This window comes from Idiotropiscis lumnitzeri, chromosome 9 (genome assembly GCF_059441095.1).
Source record: "Idiotropiscis lumnitzeri isolate Australia: NSW breed Sydney's pygmy pipehorse chromosome 9, RoL_Ilum_1.0, whole genome shotgun sequence".
In the NCBI taxonomy this organism is placed as follows: Eukaryota; Metazoa; Chordata; class Actinopteri; order Syngnathiformes; family Syngnathidae; genus Idiotropiscis; species Idiotropiscis lumnitzeri.
The window spans coordinates 19,738,977-19,755,234 of NC_142399.1; the positions used below are offsets into that span (position 1 = coordinate 19,738,977).

General features: G+C 55.0%; 4 non-coding genes across 4 annotated transcripts; all 4 read right to left on the reverse strand.

The window, feature by feature from the left end:
- Positions 1–2,886: 2,886 nt before the first annotated feature.
- trnas-gcu (transfer RNA serine (anticodon GCU)) lies at positions 2,887–2,968 on the reverse strand. The gene has a single exon. It is a non-coding gene; the product is annotated as a tRNA-Ser (tRNA).
- Positions 2,969–6,845: 3,877 nt separating this feature from the next.
- Positions 6,846–6,927, reverse strand: trnas-gcu (transfer RNA serine (anticodon GCU)). Its single transcript has one exon. It is a non-coding gene; the product is annotated as a tRNA-Ser (tRNA).
- A 3,877-nt stretch (positions 6,928–10,804) lies between these two features.
- trnas-gcu (transfer RNA serine (anticodon GCU)) lies at positions 10,805–10,886 on the reverse strand. Its single transcript has one exon. It is a non-coding gene; the product is annotated as a tRNA-Ser (tRNA).
- A 3,867-nt stretch (positions 10,887–14,753) lies between these two features.
- Positions 14,754–14,835, reverse strand: trnas-gcu (transfer RNA serine (anticodon GCU)). The gene has a single exon. It is a non-coding gene; the product is annotated as a tRNA-Ser (tRNA).
- Between the last annotated feature and the right edge of the window lie 1,423 nt (positions 14,836–16,258).

Below are 16,258 nucleotides of genomic sequence, written 5' to 3' on the forward strand. Positions count from 1 at the left end.
TCTTCCACTCTGGAGTTGCCCAAGGTGAGAGACGCCGAGAAGGTGTGGGCATACTTATTGCCCCCCGGCTTGGCGCCTGTACACTGGGGTTCACCTCGGTAGACGAGAGGGTAGCCTCCTTCCGCCTCAAGGTGGGGGGACGGGTGCTGACTGTTGTTTGTGCTTATGCACCAAACAGTAGTTCAGAGTTCCCACCCTTTTTGGAGTCTTTGGAGGGTGTGCTGGAGAGCGTTCCCCCTGGAGACTCCCTCGTCCTGCTGGGGGACTTCAATGCTCACGTGGGTAACGACAATGAGACCTGGAAGGGCGTGATTGGGAGGAATGGCCCCCCCAATCTGAACCCGAGTGGTGTTCTGTTAGTAGACTTCTGTGCTCGTCATGGATTGTCGATAACAAACACCATGTTCAAGCATTAGGGTGTCCATATGTGCACTTGGCACCAGGACACCCTAGGCCGCAGTTCGATGATCGACTTTGTAGTCGTGTCATCGGATTTGCGGCCGCATGTTTTGGACACTCGGGTGAAGAGAGGGGCGGAGCTGTCAACTAATCACCACCTGGTGGTGAGTTGGCTCCGATGGTGGGGGAAGATGCCGGTCCGACCCGGCAGACCCAAGCGTATTGTGAGGGTCTGCTGGGAACGCTTGGCAGAATCCCCTGTCAGAAAGAGTTTCAACTCCCACCTCCGGCAGAACTTCGCCCACGTACCGGGGGAGGCAGCGGACATTCAGTCTGAGAGGACCATGTTTCGTGCCTCCATTGTTGAGGCAGCCGATTGAAGCTGTGGACGCAAGGTTGTCGGTGCCTGTCGTGGCGGCAACCCCCGAACCCGCTGGTGGACACCGGCGGTAAGGGATGCTGTCAGGCTGAAGAAAGAGTCCTATCGGGCCTTTCTGGCCTGTGGTACTCCGGAGGCAGCTGACAGGTACCGACTGGCCAAGCAGAATACGGCTTCGGTGGTTGCCGAAGCAAAAACTCGGGCGTGGGAGGAGTTCGGTGAGGCCATGGAAAACGACTTCCAGACGTCTTCGAAGAAATTCTGGTCCACCATCCGTTGTCTCAGGAGAGGGAAGCAGTGCACCATCAACACTATTTATAGTGGAGATGGGGTGCTGCTGACCTCGACTCGGGACGTTGTGAGTCGGTGGGGAGAATACTTCGAAGATCCTCAATTCTACCGACACGCCTTCCATTGAGGAAGCAGAGCCTGAGGACTCCGTGGTGGACTCATCTATCTCAGGGGCTGAAGTAACCGAGGTGGTTAACAAGCTCCTCGGTGGCAAGGCCCCGGGGGTGGATGAGATACGCCCGGAGTTCCTTAGGGCTCTGGATGTTGTGGGGCTGTCATGGTTGCCACGCCTCTACAACATTGCGTGGACATCGGGGACAGTGCCTCTGGATTGGCAGACCGGGGGGGTGGTCCCCCTTTTTAAGAAGGGGGACCGGAGGGTGTGTTCCAATTATAGAGGAATCACACTCCTCAGCCTCCCTGGTAAGGTCTACTCAGGGGTACAGGAGAGGAGGGTCCGTCGGGAGGTTGAATCTCAGATCCAAGAGGAGCAGTGTGGTTTTCGTCCTGGCCGTGGAACAGTGGACCAGCTCTACACTCTCTACAGCGTCCTTGAGGGTGCATGGGAGTTCGTCCAACCAGTCTACATGTGTTTTGTGGACTTGGAGAAGGCGTTCGACCGTGTCCCACGGGGAGTTCTGTGGAGCATGCTCCGGGAGTACGGGGTACTGAGCCCCTTGATACGGGCAGTTGGGTCCCTGTACCACCGATGTCAGAGTTTGGTCCGCATTGCTGGCAATAAGTCGGATTCATTTCCAGTGAGGGTTGGACTCCGCCAATGCTGCCCTTTGTCGCCGATTCTGTTCATAACTTTTATGGACAGAATTTCTAGGCGCAGTCGAGGTGCTGATGGGATCCGGTTTGGTGACCACAGTATTTCATCTCTGCTTTTCGCAGATGATGTGGTACTGTTGGCTTCCTCAGGCCGTGATCTACAACTCTCACTGGAGCGGTTCGCAGCCGAGTGTGAAGCGGTTGGGATGAAGATGAGCACCTCTGAATCTGAGACCATGGTTCTCAGTCGGAAAAGGGTGGAGTGCCCTCTCCAGCTCGGGGAGGAGATCCTGCCCCAAGTGGAGGAGTTTAAGTATCTTGGGGTCTTGTTTACGAGTGAGGGGAGGACGGAGCGAGAGATCGACAGGCGGATCGGTGCAGCCTCCGCTGTGATGCGGACGCTGTATCGGTCTGTCGTGGTGAAGAGTGAGCTGAGCCAAAAGGCGAAGCTCTCGATTTACCGGTCGATCTACGTTCCGACCCTCACCTATGGTCACGAGCTGTGGGTCGCGACAGAAAGAACAAGATCTCGGGTACAAGCGGCCGAAATGAGTTTCCTCCGCAGGGTGTCTGGGCTCCCCCTTAGAGATAGGGTGAGAAGTTCGAACATCCGGGAGGGACTCAGTGTCGAGCCGCTGTTCCTCCACGTAGAGAGGAGCCAGATGAGGTGGCTGGGGCATCTCTTTAGGATGCCTCGTGGACGCCTCCCTGGGGAGGTGTTCCGGGCATGTCCCACCGGCAGGAGGCCCAGAGGACGACCCAGGACACGCTGGAGAGACTACGTCTCCCAGCTGGCCTGGGAATGCCTCGGCATCCCTCCGGCAGAGCTGAAAGATGTGGCTGGGGAGCGGGAAGTCTGGGCTTCCCTGCTGAAGCTGCTGCCTCCGCGACCCGACCCGGATAAGCGGAGGATTTTGGATGGATGGGTGGATGATTTAATTGGCTTTAGACAATTAAAAATCCCAGAGATACCTCAACATATCCTAAACAACAGGGTGAAACAACCTTCCCAAAATATAACCAACTAAGAAAATGCAGCGATTCGATGAGGATGGGATTCGAACCCATGGGTGTAGAACACAATGGATTAGCAGTCCATCGCCTTAACCACTCGGCCACCTCATCAGTTCTTGTGGTTTTCCAAAGGACTGAAAAGTGTCTCTAAATTCAGAAGGCTTAGTAACCAAGATGAAGTTGGATATTTTTGTAAGTGTAGAAAGGTAGTATTGGGTTAAACTCTGTTTACTTGGACCAGGACTGTGTTTAGACTTTGGTTCCCTTTCAATTTAAAGACTGATTCTAATTTCTCAAAACCTTGCATGTTTCAAGAGAACCCTCCACATCCCCTGAGGGACGGGTTTGATTGAACACATGGACTGAAAAGTAGCTCCCAGTCCAGATGGTGGCTGAGCATAATGACGATGCGGAAGTTTAAGTTTTTTGGAAGTCAAGAAATGCAACATTTCTGTCATATTCGGTTTGGTAGAGCAGGACTGCACTTAGACGTTGATTCTTTTAATATTTAGATACTGATTTAATTGAGCTGTCACCTTATCATGGTGGAAGGGTTTGCGTGTCCCAATGATCCTAGGAGCTAAGTTGTCGGGGGCTTTTTTGCCCCTGGTATTGTCACCCTTGGCACACAGGTCCTAGGTGAGGGTCCAGACAAAGCATGGCTCACAAGAACCCCAATGATGACCACAATACATGGACCACGATTTCCCTTGCCCGGACGCGGGTCACCGGGGCCCCCCTCTGGAGCCAGGCCTGGAGGTGGGGCTCATTGGCGAGCGCCTGGTGGCCGGGCCTGCACCCACGGGGCTCAGCCCGAAGAGGCAACGTGGGTTCCCCCTCACATGGGCTCACCACCTGGGGGAGGGGCCAAAGGGGTTCGGTGCAATGCAAGTCGGGCAGCGGAAAGAGGCAGGGACCTTGGCGCTCTGATCCCCGGCTACAGAAACTAGCTCTTGGGACATGGAATGTCACCTCTCTGGCTGGGATGGAGCCTGAGCTGGTGTGCGAGGCAGGGAAATTCTGACTAGATATAGTCGGGCACACCTCCACACACAGCTTAGGCTCTGGTACCAGTCCTCTTGAGAGGGGTTGGACACTCTTCCACTCTGGAGTTGCCCAAGGTGAGAGACGCCGAGCAGGTGTGGGCATACTTATTGCCCCCCGGCTTGGCGCCTGTACACTGGGGTTCACCTCGGTAGACGAGAGGGTAGCCTCCTTCCGCCTCAAGGTGGGGGGACGGGTGCTGACTGTTGTTTGTGCTTATGCACCAAACAGTAGTTCAGAGTACCCACCCTTTTTGGAGTCTTTGGAGGGTGTGCTGGAGAGCGTTCCCCCTGGAGACTCCCTCGTCCTGCTGGGGGACTTCAATGCTCACGTGGGTAACGACAATGAGACCTGGAAGGGCGTGATTGGGAGGAATGGCCCCCCCAATCTGAACCCGAGTGGTGTTCTGTTACTAGACTTCTGTGCTCGTCATGGATTGTCGATAACGAACACCATGTTCAAGCATTAGGGTGTCCATATGTGCACTTGGCACCAGGACACCCTAGGCCGCAGTTCGATGATCGACTTTGTAGTCGTGTCATCGGATTTGCGGCCACATGTTTTGGACACTCGGGTGAAGAGAGGGGCGGAGCTGTCAACTGATCACCACCTGGTGGTGAGTTGGCTCCGATGGTGGGGGAAGATGCCGGTCCGACCCGGCAGACCCAAGCGTATTGTGAGGGTCTGCTGGGAACGCTTGGCAGAATCCCCTGTCAGAAAGAGTTTCAACTCCCACCTCCGGCAGAACTTCGCCCACGTACCGGGGGAGGCAGCGGACATTCAGTCTGAGAGGACCATGTTTCGTGCCTCCATTGTTGAGGCAGCCGATTGAAGCTGTGGACGCAAGGTTGTCGGTGCCTGTCGTGGCGGCAACCCCCGAACCCGCTGGTGGACACCGGCGGTAAGGGATGCTGTCAGGCTGAAGAAAGAGTCCTATCGGGCCTTTCTGGCCTGTGGTACTCCGGAGGCAGCTGACAGGTACCGACTGGCCAAGCAGAATACGGCTTCGGTGGTTGCCGAAGCCAAAACTCGGGCGTGGGAGGAGTTCGGTGAGGCCATGGAAAACGACTTCCAGACGGCTTCGAAGAAATTCTGGTCCACCATCCGTCGCCTCAGGCGAGGGAAGCAGTGCACCATCAACACTATTTATAGTGGAGATGGGGTGCTGCTGACCTCGACTCGGGACGTTGTGAGTCGGTGGGGAGAATACTTCGAAGACCTCCTCAATTCTACCGACACGCCTTCCATTGAGGAAGCAGAGCCTGAGGACTCCGTGGTGGACTCATCTATCTCAGGGGCTGGAGTAACCGAGGTGGTTAACAAGCTCCTCGGTGGCAAGGCCCCGGGGGTGGATGAGATCCGCCCGGAGTTCCTTAGGGCTCTGGATGTTGTGGGGCTGTCATGGTTGCCACGCCTCTACAACATTGCGTGGACATCGGGGACAGTGCCTCTGGATTGGCAGACCGGGGGGGTGGTCCCCCTTTTTAAGAAGGGGGACCGGAGGGTGTGTTCCAATTATAGAGGAATCACACTCCTCAGCCTCCCTGGTAAGGTCTACTCAGGGGTACAGGAGAGGAGGGTCCGTCGGGAGGTTGAATCTCAGATCCAAGAGGAGCAGTGTGGTTTTCGTCCTGGCCGTGGAACAGTGGACCAGCTCTACACTCTCTACAGCGTCCTTGAGGGTGCATGGGAGTTCGTCCAACCAGTCTACATGTGTTTTGTGGACTTGGAGAAGGCGTTCGACCGTGTCCCACGGGGAGTTCTGTGGAGCGTGCTCCGGGAGTACGGGGTACTGAGCCCCTTGATACGGGCAGTTGGGTCCCTGTACCACCGATGTCAGAGTTTGGTCCGCATTGCTGGCAATAAGTCGGATTCATTTCCAGTGAGGGTTGGACTCCGCCAATGCTGCCCTTTGTCGCCGATTCTGTTCATAACTTTTATGGACAGAATTTCTAGGCGCAGTCGAGGTGCTGATGGGATCCGGTTTGGTGACCACAGTATTTCATCTCTGCTTTTCGCAGATGATGTGGTACTGTTGGCTTCCTCAGGCCGTGATCTACAACTCTCACTGGAGCGGTTCGCAGCCGAGTGTGAAGCGGTTGGGATGAAGATGAGCACCTCTGAATCTGAGACCATGGTTCTCAGTCGGAAAAGGGTGGAGTGCCCTCTCCAGCTCGGGGAGGAGATCCTGCCCCAAGTGGAGGAGTTTAAGTATCTTGGGGTCTTGTTTACGAGTGAGGGGAGGACGGAGCGAGAGATCGACAGGCGGATCGGTGCAGCCTCCGCTGTGATGCGGACGCTGTATCGGTCTGTCGTGGTGAAGAGTGAGCTGAGCCAAAATGCGAAGCTCTCGATTTACCGGTCGATCTACGTTCCGACCCTCACCTATGGTCACGAGCTGTGGGTCGCGACAGAAAGAACATGATCTCGGGTACAAGCGGCCGAAATGAGTTTCCTCCGCAGGGTGTCTGGGCTCTCCCTTAGAGATAGGATGAGAAGTTCGAACATCCGGGAGGGACTCAGTGTCGAGCCGCTGTTCCTCCACGTAGAGAGGAGCCAGATGAGGTGGCTGGGGCATCTCTTTAGGATGCCTCGTGGACGCCTCCCTGGGGAGGTGTTCCGGGCATGTCCCACCGGCAGGAGGCCCAGAGGACGACCCAGGACACGCTGGAGAGACTACGTCTCCCAGCTGACCTGGGAATGCCTCGGCATCTCTCCGGCAGAGCTGAAAGATGTGGCTGTGGAGCGGGAAGTCTGGGCTTCCCTGCTGAAGCTGCTGCCTCCGCGACCCGACCCCGGATAAGCGGAGGATATTGGATGGATGGGTGGATGATTTTATTTTGGCTTTAGACAATTAAAAATCCCAGAGATACCTCAACATATCCTAAACAACAGGGTGAAACAACCTTCCCACAATATAACCAACTAAGAAAATGCAGTGATTCGATGAGGATGGGATTCGAACCCATGGGTGTAGAACACAATGGATTAGCAGTCCATCGCCTTAACCACTCGGCCACCTCATCAGTTCTTGTGGTTTTCCATAGGACTGAAAAGTGTCTCTAAATTCAGAAGGCTTAGTAACCAAGATGAAGTTGGATATTTTTGTAAGTGTAGAAAGGTAGTATTGGGTTAAACTCTGTTTACTTGGACCAGGACTGTGTTTAGACTTTGGTTCCCTTTCAATTTAAAGACTGATTCTAATTTCTCAAAACCTTGCATGTTTCAAGAGAACCCTCCACATCCCCTGAGGGACGGGTTTGATTGAACACATGGACTGAAAAGTAGCTCCCAGTCCAGATGGTGGCTGAGCATAATGACGATGCGGAAGTTTAAGTTTTTTGGAAGTCAAGAAATGCAACATTTCTGTCATATTCGGTTTGGTAGAGCAGGACTGCACTTAGACGTTGATTCTTTTAATATTTAGATACTGATTTAATTGAGCTGTCACCTTATCATGGTGGAAGGGTTTGCGTGTCCCAATGATCCTAGGAGCTAAGTTGTCGGGGGCTTTTTTGCCCCTGGTATTGTCACCCTTGGCACACAGGTCCTAGGTGAGGGTCCAGACAAAGCATGGCTCACAAGAACCCCAATGATGACCACAATACATGGACCACGATTTCCCTTGCCCGGACGCGGGTCACCGGGGCCCCCCTCTGGAGCCAGGCCTGGAGGTGGGGCTCATTGGCGAGCGCCTGGTGGCCGGGCCTGCACCCACGGGGCTCAGCCCGAAGAGGCAACGTGGGTTCCCCCTCACATGGGCTCACCACCTGGGGGAGGGGCCAAAGGGGTTCGGTGCAATGCAAGTCGGGCAGCGGAAAGAGGCAGGGACCTTGGCGCTCTGATCCCCGGCTACAGAAACTAGCTCTTGGGACATGGAATGTCACCTCTCTGGCTGGGATGGAGCCTGAGCTGGTGTGCGAGGCAGGGAAATTCTGACTAGATATAGTCGGGCACACCTCCACACACAGCTTAGGCTCTGGTACCAGTCCTCTTGAGAGGGGTTGGACACTCTTCCACTCTGGAGTTGCCCAAGGTGAGAGACGCCGAGCAGGTGTGGGCATACTTATTGCCCCCCGGCTTGGCGCCTGTACACTGGGGTTCACCTCGGTAGACGAGAGGGTAGCCTCCTTCCGCCTCAAGGTGGGGGGACGGGTGCTGACTGTTGTTTGTGCTTATGCACCAAACAGTAGTTCAGAGTACCCACCCTTTTTGGAGTCTTTGGAGGGTGTGCTGGAGAGCGTTCCCCCTGGAGACTCCCTCGTCCTGCTGGGGGACTTCAATGCTCACGTGGGTAACGACAATGAGACCTGGAAGGGCGTGATTGGGAGGAATGGCCCCCCCAATCTGAACCCGAGTGGTGTTCTGTTACTAGACTTCTGTGCTCGTCATGGATTGTCGATAACGAACACCATGTTCAAGCATTAGGGTGTCCATATGTGCACTTGGCACCAGGACACCCTAGGCCGCAGTTCGATGATCGACTTTGTAGTCGTGTCATCGGATTTGCGGCCGCATGTTTTGGACACTCGGGTGAAGAGAGGGGCGGAGCTGTCAACTGATCACCACCTGGTGGTGAGTTGGCTCCGATGGTGGGGGAAGATGCCGGTCCGACCCGGCAGACCCAAGCGTATTGTGAGGGTCTGCTGGGAACGCTTGGCAGAATCCCCTGTCAGAAAGAGTTTCAACTCCCACCTCCGGCAGAACTTCGCCCACGTACCGGGGGAGGCAGCGGACATTCAGTCTGAGAGGACCATGTTTCGTGCCTCCATTGTTGAGGCAGCCGATTGAAGCTGTGGACGCAAGGTTGTCGGTGCCTGTCGTGGCGGCAACCCCCGAACCCGCTGGTGGACACCGGCGGTAAGGGATGCTGTCAGGCTGAAGAAAGAGTCCTATCGGGCCTTTCTGGCCTGTGGTACTCCGGAGGCAGCTGACAGGTACCGACTGGCCAAGCAGAATACGGCTTCGGTGGTTGCCGAAGCAAAAACTCGGGCGTGGGAGGAGTTCGGTGAGGCCATGGAAAACGACTTCCAGACGGCTTCGAAGAAATTCTGGTCCACCATCCGTCGCCTCAGGCGAGGGAAGCAGTGCACCATCAACACTATTTATAGTGGAGATGGGGTGCTGCTGACCTCGACTCGGGACGTTGTGAGTCGGTGGGGAGAATACTTCGAAGACCTCCTCAATTCTACCGACACGCCTTCCATTGAGGAAGCAGAGCCTGAGGACTCCGTGGTGGACTCATCTATCTCAGGGGCTGGAGTAACCGAGGTGGTTAACAAGCTCCTCGGTGGCAAGGCCCCGGGGGTGGATGAGATCCGCCCGGAGTTCCTTAGGGCTCTGGATGTTGTGGGGCTGTCATGGTTGCCACGCCTCTACAACATTGCGTGGACATCGGGGACAGTGCCTCTGGATTGGCAGACCGGGGGGGTGGTCCCCCTTTTTAAGAAGGGGGACCGGAGGGTGTGTTCCAATTATAGAGGAATCACACTCCTCAGCCTCCCTGGTAAGGTCTACTCAGGGGTACAGGAGAGGAGGGTCCGTCGGGAGGTTGAATCTCAGATCCAAGAGGAGCAGTGTGGTTTTCGTCCTGGCCGTGGAACAGTGGACCAGCTCTACACTCTCTACAGCGTCCTTGAGGGTGCATGGGAGTTCGTCCAACCAGTCTACATGTGTTTTGTGGACTTGGAGAAGGCGTTCGACCGTGTCCCACGGGGAGTTCTGTGGAGCGTGCTCCGGGAGTACGGGGTACTGAGCCCCTTGATACGGGCAGTTGGGTCCCTGTACCACCGATGTCAGAGTTTGGTCCGCATTGCTGGCAATAAGTCGGATTCATTTCCAGTGAGGGTTGGACTCCGCCAATGCTGCCCTTTGTCGCCGATTCTGTTCATAACTTTTATGGACAGAATTTCTAGGCGCAGTCGAGGTGCTGATGGGATCCGGTTTGGTGACCACAGTATTTCATCTCTGCTTTTCGCAGATGATGTGGTACTGTTGGCTTCCTCAGGCCGTGATCTACAACTCTCACTGGAGCGGTTCGCAGCCGAGTGTGAAGCGGTTGGGATGAAGATGAGCACCTCTGAATCTGAGACCATGGTTCTCAGTCGGAAAAGGGTGGAGTGCCCTCTTCAGCTCGGGGAGGAGATCCTGCCCCAAGTGGAGGAGTTTAAGTATCTTGGGGTCTTGTTTACGAGTGAGGGGAGGACGGAGCGAGAGATCGACAGGCGGATCGGTGCAGCCTCCGCTGTGATGCGGACGCTGTATCGGTCTGTCGTGGTGAAGAGTGAGCTGAGCCAAAAGGCGAAGCTCTCGATTTACCGGTCGATCTACGTTCCGACCCTCACCTATGGTCACGAGCTGTGGGTCGCGACAGAAAGAACAAGATCTCGGGTACAAGCGGCCGAAATGAGTTTCCTCCGCAGGGTGTCTGGGCCCTCCCTTAGAGATAGGATGAGGAGTTCGAACATCCAGGAGGGACTCAGTGTCGAGCCGCTGTTCCTCCACGTAGAGAGGAGCCAGATGAGGTGGCTGGGGCATCTCTTTAGGATGCCTCGTGGACGCCTCCCTGGGGAGGTGTTCCGGGCATGTCCCACCGGCAGGAGGCCCAGAGGACGACCCAGGACACGCTGGAGAGACTACGTCTCCCAGCTGACCTGGGAATGCCTCGGCATCCCTCCGGCAGAGCTGAAAGATGTGGCTGGGGAGCGGGAAGTCTGGGCTTCCCTGCTGAAGCTGCTGCCTCCGCGACCCGACCCCGGATAAGCGGAGGATATTGGATGGATAGGTGGATGATTTTATTTTGGCTTTAGACAATTAAAAATCCCAGAGATACCTCAACATATCCTAAACAACAGGGTGAAACAACCTTCCCACAATATAACCAACTAAGAAAATGCAGTGATTCGATGAGGATGGGATTCGAACCCATGGGTGTAGAACACAATGGATTAGCAGTCCATCGCCTTAACCACTCGGCCACCTCATCAGTTCTTGTGGTTTTCCATAGGACTGAAAAGTGTCTCTAAATTCAGAAGGCTTAGTAACCAAGATGAAGTTGGATATTTTTGTAAGTGTAGAAAGGTAGTTTTGGGTTAAACTCTGTTTACTTGGACCAGGACTGTGTTTAGACTTTGGTTCCCTTTCAATTTAAAGACTGATTCTAATTTCTCAAAACCTTGCATGTTTCAAGAGAACCCTCCACATCCCCTGAGGGACGGGTTTGATTGAACACATGGACTGAAAAGTAGCTCCCAGTCCAGATGGTGGCTGAGCATAATGACGATGCGGAACTTTAAGTTTTTTGGAAGTCAAGAAATGCAACATTTCTGTCATATTCGGTTTGGTAGAGCAGGACTGCACTTAGACGTTGATTCTTTTAATATTTAGATACTGATTTAATTGAGCTGTCACCTTATCATGGTGGAAGGGTTTGCGTGTCCCAATGATCCTAGGAGCTAAGTTGTCGGGGGCTTTTTTGCCCCTGGTATTGTCACCCTTGGCACACAGGTCCTAGGTGAGGGTCCAGACAAAGCATGGCTCACAAGAACCCCAATGATGACCACAATACATGGACCACGATTTCCCTTGCCCGGACGCGGGTCACCGGGGCCCCCCTCTGGAGCCAGGCCTGGAGGTGGGGCTCATTGGCGAGCGCCTGGTGGCCGGGCCTGCACTCACGGGGCTCAGCCCGAAGAGGCAACGTGGGTTCCCCCTCACATGGGCTCACCACTTGGGGGAGGGGCCAAAGGGGTTCGGTGCAATGCAAGTCGGGCAGCGGAAAGAGGCAGGGACCTTGGCGCTCTGATCCCCGGCTACAGAAACTAGCTCTTGAGACATGGAATGTCACCTCTCTGGCTGGGATGGAGCCTGAGCTAGTGTGCGAGGCAGGGAAATTCTGACTAGATATAGTCGGGCACACCTCCACACACAGCTTAGGCTCTGGTACCAGTCCTCTTGAGAGGGGTTGGACACTCTTCCACTCTGGAGTTGCCCAAGGTGAGAGACGCCGAGCAGGTGTGGGCATACTTATTGCCCCCCGGCTTGGCGCCTGTACACTGGGGTTCACCTCGGTAGACGAGAGGGTAGCCTCCTTCCGCCTCAAGGTGGGGGGACGGGTGCTGACTGTTGTTTGTGCTTATGCACCAAACAGTAGTTCAGAGTACCCACCCTTTTTGGAGTCTTTGGAGGGTGTGCTGGAGAGCGTTCCCCCTGGAGACTCCCTCGTCCTGCTGGGGGACTTCAATGCTCACGTGGGTAACGACAATGAGACCTGGAAGGGCGTGATTGGGAGGAATGGCCCCCCCAATCTGAACCCGAGTGGTGTTCTGTTACTAGACTTCTGTGCTCGTCATGGATTGTCGATAACGAACACCATGTTCAAGAATTAGGGTGTCCATATGTGCACTTGGCACCAGGACACCCTAGGCCGCAGTTCGATGATCGACTTTGTAGTCGTGTCATCGGATTTGCGGCCGCATGTTTTGGACACTCGGGTGAAGAGAGGGGCGGAGCTGTCAACTGATCACCACCTGGTGGTGAGTTGGCTCCGATGGTGGGGGAAGATGCCGGTCCGACCCGGCAGACCCAAGCGTATTGTGAGGGTCTGCTGGGAACGCTTGGCAGAATCCCCTGTCAGAAAGAGTTTCAACTCCCACCTCCGGCAGAACTTCGCCCACGTACCGGGGGAGGCAGCGGACATTCAGTCTGAGAGGACCATGTTTCGTGCCTCCATTGTTGAGGCAGCCGATTGAAGCTGTGGACGCAAGGTTGTCGGTACCTGTCGTGGCGGCAACCCCCGAACCCGCTGGTGGACACCGGCGGTAAGGGATGCTGTCAGGCTGAAGAAAGAGTCCTATCGGGCCTTTCTGGCCTGTGGTACTCCGGAGGCAGCCGACTGGCCAAGCAGAATACGGCTTCGGTGGTTGCCGAAGCCAAAACTCGGGCGTGGGAGGAGTTCGGTGAGGCCATGGAAAACGACTTCCAGACGGCTTCGAAGAAATTCTGGTCCACCATCCGTCGCCTCAGGCGAGGGAAGCAGTGCACCATCAACACTATTTATAGTGGAGATGGGGTGCTGCTGACCTCGACTCGGGACGTTGTGAGTCGGTGGGGAGAATACTTCGAAGACCTCCTCAATTCTACCGACACGCCTTCCATTGAGGAAGCAGAGCCTGAGGACTCCGTGGTGGACTCATCTATCTCAGGGGCTGGAGTAACCGAGGTGGTTAACAAGCTCCTCGGTGGCAAGGCCCCGGGGGTGGATGAGATCCGCCCGGAGTTCCTTAGGGCTCTGGATGTTGTGGGGCTGTCATGGTTGCCACGCCTCTACAACATTGCGTGGACATCGGGGACAGTGCCTCTGGATTGGCAGACCGGGGGGGTGGTCCCCCTTTTTAAGAAGGGGGACCGGAGGGTGTGTTCCAATTATAGAGGAATCACACTCCTCAGCCTCCCTGGTAAGGTCTACTCAGGGGTACAGGAGAGGAGGGTCCGTCGGGAGGTTGAATCTCAGATCCAAGAGGAGCAGTGTGGTTTTCGTCCTGGCCGTGGAACAGTGGACCAGCTCTACACTCTCTACAGCGTCCTTGAGGGTGCATGGGAGTTCGTCCAACCAGTCTACATGTGTTTTGTGGACTTGGAGAAGGCGTTCGACCGTGTCCCACGGGGAGTTCTGTGGAGCATGCTCCGGGAGTACGGGGTACTGAGCCCCTTGATACGGGCAGTTGGGTCCCTGTACCACCGATGTCAGAGTTTGGTCCGCATTGCTGGCAATAAGTCGGATTCATTTCCAGTGAGGGTTGGACTCCGCCAATGCTGCCCTTTGTCGCCGATTCTGTTCATAACTTTTATGGACAGAATTTCTAGGCGCAGTCGAGGTGCTGATGGGATCCGGTTTGGTGACCACAGTATTTCATCTCTGCTTTTCGCAGATGATGTGGTACTGTTGGCTTCCTCAGGCCGTGATCTACAACTCTCACTGGAGCGGTTCGCAGCCAAGTGTGAAGCGGTTGGGATGAAGATGAGCACCTCTGAATCTGAGACCATGGTTCTCAGTCGGAAAAGGGTGGAGTGCCCTCTCCAGCTCGCGGAGGAGATCCTGCCCCAAGTGGAGGAGTTTAAGTATCTTGGGGTCTTGTTTACGAGTGAGGGGAGGACGGAGCGAGAGATCGACAGGCGGATCGGTGCAGCCTCCGCTGTGATGCGGACGCTGTATCGGTCTGTGGTGGTGAAGAGTGAGCTGAGCCAAAAGGCGAAGCTCTCGATTTACCGGTCGATCTACGTTCCGACCCTCACCTATGGTCACGAGCTGTGGGTCGCGACAGAAAGAACAAGATCTCGGGTACAAGCGGCCGAAATGAGTTTCCTCCGCAGGGTGTCTGGGCTCTCCCTTAGAGATAGGATGAGAAGTTCGAACATCCGGGAGGGACTCAGTGTCAAGCCGCTGTTCCTCCACGTAGAGAGGAGCCAGATGAGGTGGCTGGGGCATCTCTTTAGGATGCCTCGTGGACGCCTCCCTGGGGAGGTGTTCCGGGCATGTCCCACCGGCAGGAGGCCCAGAGGACGACCCAGGACACGCTGGAGAGACTACGTCTCCCAGCTGACCTGGGAATGCCTCGGCATCCCTCCGGCAGAGCTGAAAGATGTGGCTGGGGAGCGGGAAGTCTGGGCTTCCCTGCTGAAGCTGCTGCCTCCGCGACCCGACCCCGGATAAGCGGAGGATATTGGATGGATGGGTGGATGATTTTATTTTGGCTTTAGACAATTAAAAATCCCAGAGATACCTCAACATATCCTAAACAACAGGGTGAAACAACCTTCCCACAATATAACCAACTAAGAAAATGCAGTGATTCGATGAGGATGGGATTCGAACCCATGGGTGTAGAACACAATGGATTAGCAGTCCATCGCCTTAACCACTCGGCCACCTCATCAGTTCTTGTGGTTTTCCATAGGACTGAAAAGTGTCTCTAAATTCAGAAGGCTTAGTAACCAAGATGAAGTTGGATATTTTTGTAAGTGTAGAAAGGTAGTATTGGGTTAAACTCTGTTTACTTGGACAAGGACTGTGTTTAGACTTTGGTTCCCTTTCAATTTAAAGACTGATTCTAATTTCTCAAAACCTTGCATGTTTCAAGAGAACCCTCCACATCCCCTGAGGGACGGGTTTGATTGAACACATGGACTGAAAAGTAGCTCCCAGTCCAGATGGTGGCTGAGCATAATGACGATGCGGAAGTTTAAGTTTTTTGGAAGTCAAGAAATGCAACATTTCTGTCATATTCGGTTTGGTAGAGCAGGACTGCACTTAGACGTTGATTCTTTTAATATTTAGATACTGATTTAATTGAGCTGTCACCTTATCATGGTGGAAGGGTTTGCGTGTCCCAATGATCCTAGGAGCTAAGTTGTCGGGGGCTTTTTTGCCCCTGGTATTGTCACCCTTGGCACACAGGTCCTAGGTGAGGGTCCAGACAAAGCATGGCTCACAAGAACCCCAATGATGACCACAATACATGGACCACGATTTCCCTTGCCCGGACGCGGGTCACCGGGGCCCCCCTCTGGAGCCAGGCCTGGAGGTGGGGCTCATTGGCGAGCGCCTGGTGGCCGGGCCTGCACCCACGGGGCTCAGCCCGAAGAGGCAACGTGGGTTCCCCCTCACATGGGCTCACCACCTGGGGGAGGGGCCAAAGGGGTTCGGTGCAATGCAAGTCGGGCAGCGGAAAGAGGCAGGGACCTTGGCGCTCTGATCCCCGGCTACAGAAACTAGCTCTTGGGACATGGAATGTCACCTCTCTGGCTGGGAAGGAGCCTGAGCTGGTGTGCGAGGCAGGGAAATTCTGACTAGATATAGTCGGGCACACCTCCACACACAGCTTAGGCTCTGGTACCAGTCCTCTTGAGAGGGGTTGGACACTCTTCCACTCTGGAGTTGCCCAAGGTGAGAGACGCCGAGCAGGTGTGGGCATACTTATTGCCCCCCGGCTTGGCGCCTGTACACTGGGGTTCACCTCGGTAGACGAGAGGGTAGCCTCCCTCCGCCTCAAGGTGGGGGGACGGGTGCTGACTGTTGTTTGTGCTTATGCACCAAACAGTAGTTCAGAGTACCCACCCTTTTTGGAGTCTTTGGAGGGTGTGCTGGAGAGCGTTCCCCCTGGAGACTCCCTCGTCCTGCTGGGGGACTTCAATGCTCACGTGGGTAACGACAATGAGACCTGGAAGGGCGTGATTGGGAGGAATGGCCCCCCCAATCTGAACCCGAGTGGTGTTCTGTTACTAGACTTCTGTGCTCGTCATGGATTGTCGATAACGAACACCATGTTCAAGCATTAGGGTGTCCATATGTGCACTTGG